Source organism: Gossypium arboreum, chromosome 6, assembly GCF_025698485.1.
Source record: "Gossypium arboreum isolate Shixiya-1 chromosome 6, ASM2569848v2, whole genome shotgun sequence".
NCBI classification, from domain to species: domain Eukaryota; kingdom Viridiplantae; phylum Streptophyta; class Magnoliopsida; order Malvales; family Malvaceae; genus Gossypium; species Gossypium arboreum.
The window spans coordinates 8,312,166-8,329,685 of record NC_069075.1 but is presented as its reverse complement, the minus strand read 5'-3'; the positions used below and the strand labels follow the sequence as shown (position 1 = coordinate 8,329,685).

General features: G+C 31.3%; 2 long non-coding RNA genes across 2 annotated transcripts; both read right to left on the bottom strand.

Annotated features, from left to right (window-relative positions):
* Positions 1 to 8,212: 8,212 nt before the first annotated feature.
* Positions 8,213 to 11,384, bottom strand: LOC128293693 (uncharacterized). The gene is made up of 3 exons (XR_008283867.1): positions 11,268 to 11,384; positions 10,246 to 10,317; positions 8,213 to 8,493 (listed from the first exon to the last, which is right to left on the bottom strand). It is a non-coding gene; the product is annotated as an uncharacterized LOC128293693 (long non-coding RNA).
* A 2,756-nt stretch (positions 11,385 to 14,140) lies between these two features.
* Positions 14,141 to 15,097, bottom strand: LOC108485392 (uncharacterized). Its single transcript, XR_001871300.2, has 2 exons — positions 14,834 to 15,097; positions 14,141 to 14,527 (listed from the first exon to the last, which is right to left on the bottom strand). It is a non-coding gene; the product is annotated as an uncharacterized LOC108485392 (long non-coding RNA).
* Positions 15,098 to 17,520: the final 2,423 nt, after the last annotated feature.

Sequence of the window (17,520 nt, the reverse complement as noted above, 5' to 3'; positions counted from 1 at the left end):
AACGTGTGGGCCACACGGATATGTGGGCCCAAAATTCAGTATTTTTTCCTAGGGTCACACAAGTTGTTACGATCAACTGTGGGCTTTCCGTAGGGTCGGTAAGGGGAAAACAAACCTTGATGCATGAGATCTGCTATTCTGATAGACTGATTTGAATATTAAGAAAATCGATATATATGATTTGACTATTTTATATAAATATGTATGATATCTGTATCTGAGCATGCGGGACATGTGAATTCTGTTATATATGTTTATCTGTTATTTGTATCTGTATATGGGGTGAGATTTGTATATGTGGAGGAAGTGTTCTGTGAGGTGACATTTCGCCGATATTTTGGCAGCTTGCCTACAAACTATTCTGATAAGTGTCTAAAGACACTATGTGGTGTGTAGGGATGGGTAGGTGTTTTATACCCCACATGATGTGTTGGGATGGTTGGAGATGATTTGTAGAGGATTGGGGTAGGACTTTGCCTATCTGTATGTTTCTGATAATTCGATTATGATATTATCTGATTCTATTAAGGACTTATGTCCGTATCTGATCTGCTACATGAGAAAATTGAGCTTATGTGTATGCATGTCTCTGTTAAGTTACACACTGAGTTTGTGAAAACTCAAATCTGTTTGTCAGCCCTGTTCAGTTAATCATCAAACATAGGCGGGCAGGTGCGCCGGAGGCTCAACAGTGACCACTAGTTTGGAAACTATCTTTTAAATATCGGTTTTATTTTAATTTTCAGTTTATCTTAAGATTTTTGTAATTTTGAGACTCTTCGGACTTTTTGATTTCTTCGATTTTTGATGCGATTGTGGTTTGATTATGTTTTCAGTGACACACAACAAACGATATTTCGTAAATAACGGTTCTACACAAACAAACATTTTGGAAAATACAAACTCGATTTTCAAATACTACAGCTTTTAAACTTCCGCTGCAAAATTTTCTTTTAACTTAAAAGACAAACAAATGACGATTTATAATAGATTATAATAGTATTTTTTTCTAAACGTGGACTCTTTTAGTAACAGTTAACACGAGAAATTTTAACATAATAAGATCGATTTCAAAACCCTTCTTCGTAACATTCCCAGACTCAGCTATAACGTTTAGGCCATGTTTGGGGTGTTATATTTAGTGGTATCAGAGCTAGGTTACAAAACTCGGGCTGTGAATTTTAGGTTTAAAATTGTATTTGTAAAAGAACTGGATTTCAAGCAAATTTGTTTCGTTTTGAGTAAATATGTGGTACATCGAGTCACCAGTGCCGGTCCTGTAAGTACTTTTGGACTTAGAAATACTGTAGTTAAAAAATTCTGAACTTTCTGAAACTGTACTGAGTTAGTTAGAAACTAAGACTTTTAAAAGATTTCTGACCCAATTCACCAAGTTTGAGTTTCGGGTATTACTTCATAGAAAACTTAACAAAATTTTCGAAATAGAAGACAAAAACTCATTACTAAGAACATTTCTCATTAGTTTGACTAAAAACTTCGTATTTAGATAACAAAAGAACTATTTGCAAATAACATATCGTATAGGTCTTACTAAAATTTTATTATACAACATAAGTTACAAAAGACAGATTCAAATGGCGTAGTCCTACTAAATGCGAGTTCTTCCTATATGCCGATTTTATGCATAATAACCCTTTAAGCTGCTTCTTTGGCACAACCCGAGCATTGTCTTCTCAATACTGATCGCCTCCAAATGTACTAACGTCTAGAGTGTGAATAATGTAATAAAATAGATAATTACGATACGATTTTTGCAAGTATACGGGTTGAGTTGAGTTCACTTCAATAATCCTCATCAACTGTCACTTCGAGTTCCTCGTCAATCAACTAGTCGCTATCCTAACAGGATCTTCTGATCCTCCGCTAACATAACGAGTCAGCAAGAACTACTTATCTTCTGAACTCACAGTCCAGACTGACCTGGGGTAAAGGTGTTAACGAATGGGCTATATCAATTTTGGGTTAATTCCCACCTTGATGACTTCTCGAGGTTGTCAGGCCTAGGGTTTGTCTTACATTCTACCTTTCCCAAACAGTTGATCCATTGAATAGCCTTATAAAACAGATAATAGATTATACCTCAATTCCTTAATCCCGTATAGAGGGATTAGTTCATCATAACTTTCATAGACAATACGAAATCAATATAAAGAGAAAGCATGCTAATTAAATCGACAAGACAAAGTAAACGAAAGAGCCTGATTGTATTGATATTAATCGTGAATCCCTGAAGTTTGAATGCTTCCACAATTCAGGTATCTTGAAATCAATAAGAACAACTAAAAGAAATCTTAAAACCTAATAACGAAATAAAACTAAACTAAGTTTTATAAAGAGAAATTAAGCTAAAAGAATTATGTCCATAACAGGTGAAAAATGAGCCTATTTATAGCATTTAGGTGGTCGTTGTCCTTAAACCTAAGTTAGTTGACGTTTCTGAGCTAAAAGTTTGACTGTGCATACCAAAACGCCCCTACTTCATGTTTTGTTTTCGTCATAGAGTCAATGTCGCGACACACAATGACCTGTGTCGCGATATAGCAACTAGTATATTCTTCTGCAACTATCTTCAAGGGTATGTCATGACACCCTCATCCTGTGTTGTGACATCGAAGGCAATCTTTGAGTTTCTCCATTCTGCTCTCTATGTTGCGACATTGATTTATCTATGTTGCAACATAGTGACCAGTATCCGTTTAGTGTACTTTCTAATGGTCACTTACACACTCACAAAGTTCGTTTCCTCACCCTTAGGCCTCATTCAGCCCTTACGATCAATAAAAGACTCAATTTGCACGTTTTATTGAATGTAAATTAAACTATGAAAACTTAACTAAAACATAATGAAAATGCTTATATTAAAACTTTTTAAATGTGAAAACTAGTTTAATCTGCTAAACTGAATTACGATAGATCAAGTACTTCCACTGACATGGCTATACCTGAAATATAAACAAAATGCTAATAAATTCAAAGGAACTTAGTGAGTTATGAACACACTTACCTTTTTAACTTTTCAAGAAATTCTTCATCTTGAATAATTGAACTTTCCTGTATCTATCTTTCGTGAATACCTTCCCATTTTCAGTTGTATACTTTCATACTTACACGCCTTTTATAATTTATACCATATCCTCATTCATTCAACTATTTGGCTAGCTCTAGGTCTCGACATTCGAACACCACACTTTTTATTTCCCTTCTAATAACTTTCAACAGTTATTATTGAACAGTTAATAGCAAGCACCATTTTTAGTGGATATAACTTATTGATCATACTTTTGGTGGATATCTTTACTGATTTTGATATATCGAATCATAATCCAAATTTAATCTTGATTCAGCCCAACACCATACAGATGAGAATTTCTCCAGATCGTTCAGAAGAATTATACACATCTTTGTAACAAACACTAGATATCCAATATATCAAACATCATAGATTCTAACAGAGTTTAGAACAAGACATTATTCTAAACAGATATGTCAGATAGCTTAGAATTCTACCATTGTAGCTGTAACTCGAATTAACGGACTCTTGTATCGAATACACCCGTATACTAGGTTGGCAGATAACCACAGTAGATACTATCATCGACCATGTTGAATCATACTTCATTTAAGACTTGTTCGTATTTATCACAAACTTCACATATTAAAGCTACAGACAGAACATATTCTTATTATAAATTTATCATAGTACGCCACCAGGGATAGGCAAAATACTCTCCAAAGGCGACATAGATTTGCCTGAACTCACATAATTTTTGTGTTTACAATATGGATTTGCCCAAACTCACATCACATGAGGTTTGCCCATCATCGCTCTGGGATACGCAAAGAACCCTAGTTAATAATTGCGTAGGGTTGGAGGACTCGATAAATTTTAGTCTCGACAGTAGTGGTCTCAATTTCACCAATAGTGCCATTGAGATGCCTAATGTGTGATTGAGTGGTGTAGGTACGTGTTAGAGGTCGAAAACAAGAGAAAATGGCACCAAGAAAAAGGGTATCACGATATCTACACTTTGGAATCATGATACCTCTAACAGTATGGAAGATAGAAAACACCCTTCAGTGGTATCACGATATCTATGCTTCAAAGAATACCCCAAGGTTCGACACTATCCGAGACGTCGCAATATCCTCTTCTGGGTATCAAAACACCGTCTTTGTCAAGGGGACAAACTTGGACAAAAAGAATAGTCTTTGTCCACCCAGTCCACCAATCACCCAATACCTGTGTAGGGGTATTTTTGGTAACAAAAAGCCATCAGGTGACAACTTAAAACAACTAAAATTGGATGAGGAGGAGAGACACACATTATCTTAGTTTTAGGTTTAGTTTTCTCTAAGTTTCTCTTAATTTTTCTGCATTTTTTCTAAGGTTTTCATTTTCTCTTCTTTTTCCTTAGTTTAGAGTTTATTTTTCTGAATTTACTTATTTTTCTTGATGTTCCTAATGTTAAGTTAGTTATCATTGTAGCTTAGTTTTATTTACACTTCCAGTCATTGTGCATTGGTTTCAAGACACTTTAAGCTTTAGTTTAATGTATTTCAGTTTTTTTTAATCTAAATCTATTAAAGTTTATTCCTTTAATGTTTATTGCTTTAGATTTTCTTGTTAAATGCTTTTTGTTTCATGTTATTTAAGTTTTATTGCATAAAAATCCCAACTTTCATATTTTTCTTAAGTTTTACTTCCATGGTTGTTTTGTTTTCCATTTCTATGTTCATCTTTTTTATTTTCAGCATGAATAGCTAAACCTCAAAGGAGGTTGGTTGATGGAGATGTGGGTAAGTTGATTTTTGGACCAAAAACTAAATCATACTAACTTGGAGTAAATTGAATATACCTAAAAACTTAGGAAGTGACGCCTCTAAGGGAATATCTAGGTAATTGAGACCGAAAGGTAATCTTGTTGTGCACCCATTCATTAGTCTTGGATTAACCGGTGAGATTGAGAGATAAATTGGAGCTAACTGTTTAAGTAGGTAAATTTGAGATCAAAAGATAAAATTGAGCCACTCAATAATTTAAGCAATTTAAGTTCCTTGTCCGAAAATCGGTGAATTACTTTGAAATCAACCAACCACCGTTAGTCATTTATTTGGTTAAATCCTTAGTTTAATATTTTTTGCAATTTAGTCCCTAGATTAGCTTATTTATTTTTCTTGCAAAATTCCCTTGTTATGATTTGTCATAATATAAAATCGTGTATACTAGTTATCACTCAATCGCCATCTCTTTTAGGTTCGATCCTTAGAATACTTTGGTGTTCCTTTGTAACACTGTAAATATTGCAACTGACCTATACGCTTGCAGTGAGATCGTGCTTTAAATTTTTTTTTATAAATTCATTGTTTTATATGCACATATGTGATGCTGGTCAGTTTGGTTGGGAGTTGTTGAGATTCTGTAGCAACAGAAACAGAGATCATAGTAAAGAGAAGAGTAGCAAGATGTGTAAAATTGTTTGTACACTAAAATAAGCCAACTAAAAAAAATCATCACAAGCAGTATGACTGACCATTTCTCAACAGGATTCAATTAGATAGATTTGACCCTCCCCGTGAATAGTTTAACAGTAAGGTAAACCTACACCAGATTTTCTTTCACCTGTCTTGGAATTGGTAGGAAAATCAATGGGATCGAGAATATATTTGTTGGAAGAGGACATTTCAAATGGTTTTTCTATCTTCTTAATGTTCAATTCTTCTTTCTAACCTCAACATTCTCTTCTTATTCCTTGTTAAAATCAGACTCAGATCTTGTCTAATAAGTAGATGATTCTACCTTCTAGTAAGTCTTACGATTTTGCACGTTACAATTATAGAAGTGAAGAGTGTTACAAGAAAGCCTTGCGTGGGAGTCGCATGTATTTGAAATGTGAGTAAAATGTTTGTAATGAGATTCTAATGGAAATTTAATGATCTTTTAAGCACTTGCTACCACTAGATTAGGAAAGAAAATCGAAACAGAAACTCTAGGTCAAAGTAAAATCAAGTCTCTGGTGAGCCTTTAAACTTGATTCCTGCATGTCATTTTATGTTAATTATGTTATAGTTAATGTTCCTGTGAACGAGTATGTATTCTTGTAGAGTGATGTAAATATTTGTATATGTGTTTTATAAGAAGTATCTGCAAGTACGTAAATGAAATGAACAATATATGACATGGTATGACAATGTATGATATACATGTATAGGGAATTATGTGTTAGAAAGTATGATTCCATTATAAATATGAATGAGATTTACATAAGTGTTTCTGTTGTGATAAGTTGGCTCATAGATTCTGGGTAAGTGTGATAGGTTGTGTTGCAGGCGTGAATGTTGTCATTATCTAATACATTCCTGTTATACAATTCCAGTACTGAAAAATCTGTGTCATATGAAAATGTAGAAAGAAGGTTTATATGTGATGCCTCCGGTAGGGTAGTTTTATTGCAAACTGGACCAGTAAATCACGATCTAACCTTGCGGAAGAATAAGATATGTGTAAGACCATATGGGTAAGGCCCTATGGCATCATTTGATAATACGCCAAGATAGTGAGACAATGTAAGACCATGTGAGTGAGGCTCCATGGCATCTATTGTGTTGGTCTGTCAAGATAGTAAACACAAAGGCCAGCATGGCAAAGATGTAGTTTGTTGGGATTGCAAACATGAGGTTTGCTAGTATTGTAAACTCGAGATTTCTCTAAAAAGCCTTTGGAGTGAATTCTCTAGAAAACCTTTGTGGCGAATTCACTAAAAAGCCTTTGTGGTGAATTCTTTAGAAAACCCTTGTGGCATTGACCGCCTCCGGACGTACCAACTTCTAGAGTAGAAATCCTGCACAAAATATGTGAAAAGCGGTATCCACAACTATATAGGTCAAGTTGTAATATAGTTACAATAGAGTAGGTTAGTTCTCCGAGGATCGTACTCGAGGGAGGCGAGCACTAATTTAATTCTAACCTAACATAAATTGATCTAATTAGTACTTTAATTGAATTATATTACGATGAATAAAAAAAGGTTTTGGTGATCTAAACTAATAATAATAATAAAAGAAATAATTAAATCAAGAGAAATTAAATAATAAAATATATCAAATTTGAGTATGTGTGATTAGCTCGATTCAATAATCATAATCAACCGTTGTTTTGGGATTTCTTGTTCAATCAACTAATCAATACACCAGTAAGATCTTCCAATCTTCTACTAAAATATCGAGTTAGTAAGAACTATTTATCTCTCAACTTTACAGTTTAGACCGGTTCATGGTTAAGGTGTTCACAGATAAGCCATACCAAATTTGGGTTAGTTCCCACCTTAATGACTTCCTAGGGTTGTCAGGCTTAGGATTTTAGGATCTTCCTTTCCTGAATAACCGATCGTCTTTTAATTTCAGTTTACTTTTCTTTTTTCTTAGGTTAGATTTATTTTCATTTGTTCTTGTTCTATTTTGAGAGATCTGAATTGTGGAGACAATTAAACCTTATGGATTCACGGTTAATCTTAATACGATCAATCTTTCATAAACTCTATATTTTTTATTTATTTAGCATGTTTTCTCTTTATATCGATTCTATATTGTCTATGGATACTGTGAGAAATTAATCCCTCTATAGGGATTAGTGAGTGGAGGTATAATCTGTTAACTATTTTGTAATGATACTCAACGGATCAGCTATTTGGGAAAGAAAGAACGTAAAACAAACCCTAAGTCTGACAACCCTGGGAAGTCATCAAGGTGGGAATTAACCCAAAATTGGTATTGCCCATCCGTGAACACCTTCACCCCAAACCAATCTAGACTGTAAGGTCGGAAGATAAGTAGTCCTTACCGACTCATTACTCGAGTGGAAGATCTGAAGATCCTATTGGGATAGCGACTAGTTGATTGATGAGAAACCCGAAGCAACAGTTGATGGGGAGTACTGAAACGAGCTAAATCACCTATAATAATATTTGATTATTTCTATTTTTCAATCTCTCGAATTTTAGTTCTTTATATTATTTTATTATTATAAAAACCCTAAAAAATCCTTTTCACTTTACTTTCGCATTATAGCTAAATTAAAGTACTAATTAGATCTTTCAGTGTTCAAGTTAAAATTGATCTAGCACTCGCTTCCCTTGGGTACAATCATCAGAGTATTCACCTACTTCGTTGTAACTATATTACAATTGGACCCGTATACTTGCGGATACTGCCTCATTAATATATCTTTTACTGCAATATTCACATTCTAGACGTTAGTAGGTCCGGAGGCAGTCAAACACCAATTCAACATAATAGGTAATGGTTAAAAAAACTTGCCACAAAGTAAAACACATTCACATACTAAAATGCACACCACATCACTTATATACATGCCACAACCCTAAACTCATAATAATCATATAACTATCGATTCGAATGGTAGGATAGTGTGAGCTTTAAGACGATCTGGCTTGATGATTTCCGCAAGGTATCGATCTACAAGGAAAAGGGAAAACAAATGAGATAAGCATATAATATACTTAGTAAGTTCATAGGTATATTAAACAAAACTTCATTATTTTTTATTTAAATAGAATAAGCTACTATATCTTAGCATGGTTTGGTTAGACCTGTAACGTCCCCTAACCCTATACCGTCGCTAGAACAGGGTTACGAGACATTACCAGCCAGTACAGTCCAATCCTGGTCATTAATTAAAATAAATATTCACACTCATTCTAGTTTTATGATGTCGTCCCTTTAATGGGCCCTCGTAGTCCAATATGAACAGTAAATTCAATTTGGAACTAATTTAGAATCACTACGAATTTTTAATAAATTTCAAAATTCATACTATATACCGTTGCCAACAATAATTTACTTATTTCATCAATACTTTTACAACCTAAATGACTCTCATTAAACATCCTAGGTACATGCCATTATCAATACTCAACATACTTTATCTCATTGAATTCGGGATCGGCCTGGGATGCTGATTCAACAGTCTAGCCTTAACTTAACCTGCGCACGGAAACAAACCGTACGCTGAGTATACACTAAGTGATATTTCTATAATCTGAACACTTAAGCAATTATAAAACTTATTATTTTATATATATATATCGAACTATTCAAACTCAATGAGTATTCAAACATTCACTTTCCAACCAATGTTTTGGTTTACTTTAAATTTCAAATCATTTATTAATTTCAATAGCAATTAATCAATCAGTAATGTTCATTAACAATCAGAACAATTATTTATTCAGTAACAGTCAGTTATTCGGTAACAATAAATTATTCAATAATAACCAATTATTCAGTATCGATCAATTGATCGGTTATCCAGTAACAGTCAATTATGCAGTAAAATCAGGTATTCAGTAACAATTAAGTTATTCAGTAACAGTCATTCATTCAGTGATAATCAGTTATTCAGTAATGATCAATTATTCAGTAATATTCAGTTATTCAGTAACAGTCTAATATCCAATAACAGTTAATTATTCAGTAATAATTAGTTATTTTATACCTTTATTTACCTCTATTAACATGACTCGGACTCAGACGGATACACGGATTCAACCAACACACCAGTACGACACATAGTGCCTCATCACCGGCGAACAAAGAATAAAGAATAAAGATAAAGATGGCGATGCGGTACACGAGTATCTCATCGGAACAAATTAAACAAGAATAATGAATTGATAATAAGAATAATATCCGACACACAAAGTGCCGAATCGATAATGATAGCATAATAATAATAGTAGTCGGCACATAAGTGCTCGATCGATGTTTCGGCAAAACCCGTACTCTTCCATATCCTATGGCATGCCAACTATATCCGACTAGTCCAACTAGTTAATAGGGTATTTAATTCATTTTTTAATTTTCAATTAATTCATATTTTAATTAATTAACTATATATTTTCAATTCAATATAATTCCATTCACTTTTCACTAATAAATATTTAATTTCACAATAATCACAATTTTCTATCAATTTCATCACACTTCCAACTACATATATTTTCCAATATAACAAATATTAATTATTATTCAATTTCCACATCAATATTCATTTCAATTCAAACATTCATATATATATTCATAAATCAATTCAATATAATCAATATTCAATCCAATTCAAATAATCATCTCAAAACACCTACTACATATATATATTAAATAATAAATCCAACAATTTAAGTATGAAGTTCGGAATATAGAAATACAAACCGTAGTTTCTGAGCTAACTTCCATTGACTTTGTCTTGTCCTTTCTTAGCCGAGATTTCCGGTACCACATTGACTACGAAAATAATACAATTCATAATCATTAATACATTACTCATTTATATCTTGAGTTACAGAATTCTAAATTAAGATCCGCTAATTTCTCCTGAAACTAGACTCACAAATCTTCTTACCATAAAATTTTCAGAATTTTTCGTTCAGCCATTAAGTACAGTTTATTCTTTAAATTCACCCCTATTCTGCTGTCTGACAGTTTCGATCCTTCTTCACTAAAAGTTAATTATCTCACAGTACAGAACTTGGATAATATTCCCATTGATTTCTCCTGAAAATAGACTCATTAGGGATTCTAAACATATAACTTTAAGCCTCTAATTATTTTTCTCCAATTTTTTGTGATTTTCCAAACTCAAAACAGGGGAACCCGAATTCATTCTGACCTTGTCTCACAAAATTCATTATATCTCATAATTTACAATTCAGTTGCTTATACCATTTCTTCTATAAAAACTAGACTCAATAAGCTTTAATTCCATATTTTATTCATCCTCTAATTAAATTTCTAAAATTTTTGGTGATTTTTCAAACTTAGACTACTGCTGCTGTCCAAAATAGTCTTAGTGCAAAATGTTGATTTTCTACTTTTAATTTCAATTTAATCCTAACTAAATTCACTTACTTTTCTATCTTAATTCATACTTTATTTCTACTCAATTTTTAACCAAACTTAGACATAATTATCTATTTTTATCATAAAACCATAATTTCAAAATTCTTTCAATTTAGTCCTTAAAGCATAAAACTTATGAATCACTTTACAATTCAATCCTTATTTCATTTCTAACTTTAATTTCTATCAATTTAGCCCTTAATTCATCATTTTACTCAACATGAACATTATCTAGAAATCTAATAACTTTTAAAATATCAACTTAATTTCATCAAAATCTTGTTCCAAAGCTTCTAAAACACCAAAATTAAGTAAAAAGGGCTAAATTGACTTACCAATTAAACTTTCAAACCTTGAAATCTGAAATTTCCCTTTTCTCCCTTTCTTTCTTTTCTTTTCTTCCTTGCTCTCTGTTTCGTTTCATTCTGTTTCTTTTCTATCTCTTTTTTTTCATTTCTTTTCTTTTGTTTTACTTTATATATAATATGTTAACTTAATAAATATCTAATTAATATCAAATATTTATTTTACATTTGTATCCATTTATTATTCACACACTTGTCATAATTTAACATATTTATTACATAAAAATTTTATAATATAATTATTTAATTAATAAATATCTTTTATAAATAATAAATATCTACTAATAATTAAATATACATATTACAAATGTATGTATTCAATTTATTACACATGTATTTTATAATTACCACACATTTGTCACTATTTTAATTTATTTCATAATATAATATAATATTAACATTAATTAATAATTATAGCAATAATTTAATATTTAAATAAATATCTATTTATTATCAAATACTTGTGTTACAAATGTGTATATTTTTATTTCTACACTTATATCAAATCATTTTCATACACTTGTATTTCTTTTATTTATTTATCATATAATATCAATTTAATAATAATAAATACATTAATACTTACTTAAATAATAAGTAAATACATACATGTATTACAAATATATGTACATTATTTATCACACATGTATTTTATTTTTATCACACACTTGGCACTCACTTTGGCTTATTTGTTTATTTAATCCCTCAATTTTCTTTATTCTATAATTAAACTTTCACACTTCATTCAATTTAATCATTTTATCCATTTATCCTTAATTAAGCTAAATTTACTTCATTAAACTCTAATTAACCACTCGACTAACTTCATAAATATTTTTAATAATTATTTACTAATTCATTTTTCAGAAACGGAGACCCAAAAATACATTTTTTTGATAACCTGAAAATTCGGGTCGTTACAAGACCTATCAAATCAAAATAATTATCAAGGCGAGTTTTAACTTGTAAATTAACCATATGGCACCACAATCACTTATCATACCAATTCATGTCATTTTAATTAGCAAAGTTCAAAACTTATTCAATCAAGGGATGATACAATTGCATAAATGTCAAATTCAATATTCCAATACATTGTTTAAGCTCAACTTAATATTTCTCTATATGAACATTATGGTCATTATATCTCATTTCAATTTCTCATTTCATATAAATTGTTTCGCCCAATGAACCTTAGTAAACAAACTCAGATACAAAGGTATCTACACCACACCAGTTACTCGTCTGAGTTGAATATATATACATTTTAGGTTACCTGTCCGGGCTAAACTTTTATAAAGACATCTGGTTACTCTTCTGAGTTGAACTTGTCTCACATATATTTGAGAATCCGCAAAAAATACTAGACCTCGGTAATGTCTATAATCAATCTCTTACAAGAACATACAAGACCCTATTGGCATGTCAATCGTATCCTAACATTTACTAAGTTCACACAGGCATCTTTTGTACATATAAACACTTCTTTACAATTCATATTCTAACCTTATCATACCATTTCACAACTAGACACATATATATAATTTAAATACACAACCTAATAAATAAGTAACATATGAACTTACTTGATCAAAACACCAAACAAATTGAATATTCAGGGTCTGATTGACAAATTTAGCTTTTCCTCGATTACTTTCAGTCTGATCTAATTCTTGATCTTAATCTCTCACTGGTCGAAAGTTTGGATGCTTAGAAGGGTTTTTCTCTTTTTTTCATCTAAGGTGGGTGGTAATTTGAAGAAAAAGATAGTGAAATTTTCCACTGTCTCAACCTTATATACTTTAATTAACTAAAGATAATCTAACTTAATTACTTTAACTTAGTTCAATTAACTTAAAAATTACCTATTATTAATTCTTAATGGGATATAGCATCAATATCCACTAACTCATGTTTATTCATGGTCTAATTGCTATTTTGGGCCTTTGGTTAGTTTCTCTTTAGGTCCCTAAGTCTTTGCCTAATTAAAAATCTATAGCGATTGGACTTTTACAATTTAGTCCTTGTACTTAAACTAACTATTAATTCAACAAAATTATCGGATCAAACTTTAATACAACTTTATACCAACTCTATAAATATTCATATTTAAAATTTATAGACCAGGTTATGGAAATGAAGTTTTGAAACCACCTTTTCTGACACCACTGAAAATCAAGTTGTTATACTTTTGTTATAATGTGTTACCCTTTGTGATTTGGTACATACTTGATTTTGATTAAAGTTTACGCTAGAGCAAAAGATGATATATATAAATTATATGTTTGGCATGTGGAATGGCATAGACTGAGGTAGAAATGGTAGCTTGGTTAATGAATGAATAAGTTGAATATGTATTTGGAAATTGGTACCTAGAGGTATACCTGTAATATGTGACTTATTCTTGATTCTTGATGTTTATGCTTATGACCTACTGACCGCTTCTGGGCGTACTAAGGTCCAGAGTGTGATATTGTAATAAAATATAGGAATACGAGGCGGTGTCCGCAAGTATACGGGTCAAGTTATAATATAGTTTGTTTACAACGAAACACTTCGTAAGTATTCTGATGATCATACCCAAGGGAGACTGGTACTAAATTAATTATAACCTAAACGCCAATAGATCTAATTAGTACTTTAAATAAACTATATTATGAATAAACATAAATAAATTTTTTTATTTTTATAATTAAAGAACTAAAAATGACATAAATAAAATGAGTTTTTGAAAAACTAGATTGTAAACTGGATCAAAAGTAGACATTGGTGATTAGCTCAACTCGGTAATGTAATGACCCAAAATTTCAGTGATATCGTAATAATGATTTGAGATCACTAAATCCAAAATGTGAGTTTAGATATTAGTAAGTAAAAGTTAAGTGTGGTTGTAAACGGGCCAATTCGCTCGGGCCCACTAGAAACCCAAAATAAATAATAATAACAAAATAAATAAACAATAAAAAACCACATAATTAACAAACCTAGACCCAAATACCCTACAGCCCAATACCCAATCCCAATTACATGACCTTATAACTAATACCCTAGCCCATTTACAAAATAGTCCAAAGTTACGAGGCCCAAATGGCCCAAAAGACTTCAGAACCCTAGCCGTCTGCTTACGCTGCAGCAGTCCCAGCTTCCATGAGCCTTCAACCCCGAACGACCACGTCCGAGCCTCCGTACGCCACACGCCAAGGGCCAACGAGCGCCAGCACGTCTTGTACCTGTAAAAAGGACAAACACGGCAGCAAATACAAATAAAAAATGACAGCAGAACAGCAAATAGAAAGGAGTGAAAATTGTATTTTTATTTTTTATTTTCGGCTATAAAGCCTACTATCTTCAATTGTAAAGAGGTTCCTTTTTTTTAAGAACGGACAAGAACATAAGCAATAGAAAGCAAAAAAAGAAAGGTGATTTTCTGATTCAAATATCTCTAAACGTTTTATTTTTTTAGTTTTATTCCGCCAGATTTGTGATTCTAGTTTTCAAAGAAAGAAAAAGAAATAAAGAAAAAGAAGAGGGCTCACCTTCGCTTACGAGCCATCGGGATCCTCATCTCCTTCGTTGACATCGAAGTCGAAGATAGGATTTTGGGGCTAAAATCAACGGCCTTTGAGGCTTGGCTCTAAACGGAGAGTAATAAGACACCTTTGTGCACCTTCACCTATCGATACGGTGGTGGAACAATGGCTGAGCGGCGGACCGAATGAGAGTTGGGGGGGAGACCTTAGTCCTGTTTGTTTTCTTTTCAAATGGCCAAGTATCAGCTTAGGGTTTCCCTAAATTTTGGCTTTTATTAAACGAAGGAAATGACGCCGTTTTAAGCCAACTCCTATGGCTTCAAAACGACACCGTTCGGCAGCCTTATACCTGATGACCCGACCCGCGCTAGGTTGAAACCCGCGCACTGGGTCCTTCAGGGTTAATTTTGCATTTAGTCCTCCCTATTTGCATGGCGGTTCAATCATCTGTTATTTGCTTTATTTCTTTTTTAATTTAGCCTTGAAATATGCACATATTTTCATTTTAGCCCGCACTTGCACACTGCATTTTGGGGTCTGGACTATTTTCAGATTTGGTCCTTGCGCATTCACCCATGTTGCGTGCTAGTCCTTCCTTTTCATTTTTAACAGTTTATTTTATTTAAACTATCCTCCTCATTTTAATTTGATTTCAATTTAGTTTCTTTCTAGATTCATTTAATTTTCTTTTTATTTTATTCGTGTTTATTTATTCGTATAGGTTACAACATTTGTACCATTTACTTACTTATTTACTATAATTTTGGTAACCGTATTTTCACACTTTGTGTGTTATTTTTTATGAATGTTTTTATATATATACTATTATGTAGATATATATATATATACGTACTTTATAATAAAGTCAATTTTTATTTCATGCATACTGTTAATGTCATGTTATTTTATATATATAATTCCTTTAAAATTTATTTTTAAATTGTATTACAAAATCCAATGTAATATATCTCTTAAATTATTATTATGCACATATATATATTTATTGATACCTATATTTGATCTACATATATTATTTAATTCATGTACTTTACATATATTTTTCTTTATATATATATATATCTAAGCACGTTCTTAAATCCATTATGTAATTTATAATAAAATTAATTTAGCCCTATACATATTATCGTTCCTATGTTAATCTACATATACTTACTTTTAGATTTATATGTATATATATTAATACACTTATTACTTTAATAGATTCTTCTATTTTTAAAAAAAAATAGTTTTTGCTTTATGATGTGTCAAGTATTTTCTTTATGTATATATATATGAAATAATTTTAGAAACTTCATTTTTTGTAATTATAAAATCATTATTTTTGAATATATCCTTATATTATATTGCTTTTTGGTGTTTTATATAGCCTATTATTTAAATGTTTTGATATAAAGGCATGTATAATTTTAGACTAACTTAAAATTTATATATATCTTATTATTAATCTCATTTTTTTTTTACAATAGATTTACATGTATATATGTTTTATAAATCTATTTTGTGTATTATGTCTTTTATAAATCTTTATTATTCTTTTGTATCATATATTATTTAAATATTATCATGTACTTTGTAAACCTTTAAATGAATTTGTGTTTAAAATATTTTACATGCAATTTGATTCAAACTTTTATTCTATAATATTTATTTCAATAATTATATACTCTTAGTTTCTCACATAAATTTGTCAACTTATATATTATGTATTTTAAAATATTCATTCTACAATATATATTTTAATGATCGTAATGTGTATATTAAGCTTGTCTTTACAAATGTTTTTTATTTATCAATCCATCAATTCATATAGTGTGTATCGTGTACTTATCATTGTTTTAAAATAGTTTTATACCATATTGCTTCTTCGATTTGCATTTTGTTTTGCGCATCTAATAGTAATCATTTTTTTTATTATGCCATGTATGTTTTCGTTGCATATTAATTATTCTCCATGCATGGTCGAGATTGAGTTATATTTCCAAGTTAGTTATGCTTAGTTGCTTAAGTGCTTATTAGTTGATTAAATAAATTGCATTATCTTCATTCTTCCATTGTTGTACTTTTATGCATACATATATTATCCCATATCATTGTTTTTCATTTGGTTTACGAAATGTGGTTTTATAAAATCTAAATTTTCATGATTAACTTCGTCTTATTTCAAAATGTATTAAGGCGTTTTAAGCTAGTTTTATAAATTTAAAAACCCTTTAAAACGAAGGCGATGTTCGGTGTTTGGCAATTGGCGAAATCGTGCCTTATCGTGTTGGGTTGTAATTTCTCGTTTGCTTAAGATAATCGAATGTCCCTTTAGAATTTCACTCGTGTTTCCTAAAAACTCTTTGAAATGAAGGAAGTGTTCGATGTTTGGCGACTCGAGAATCGTGCCCTATCGTGCTAGGTTGCGCTTTTTTATTTGTTCAAAACAATCGAAGATTCCTTCGAAATTTCACTCATGTTTTCTAAAAACTCTTCAAAACGAGGGTAATATTCGATGTTTGGCAATTCGGGGAATCGTGCCCTATTGTGCTGGGTTGCAATTTCCTGTTTGTCCAAAATGATCGAAGATTCCTTTAGAAATTCACTCATACTCTCTAAATTCTAAAATAAAGCAATGTCTGATATCTAGAAATTCGAGGAGTCATGCCCTACTGTGCTGGGTTTCGATTTTC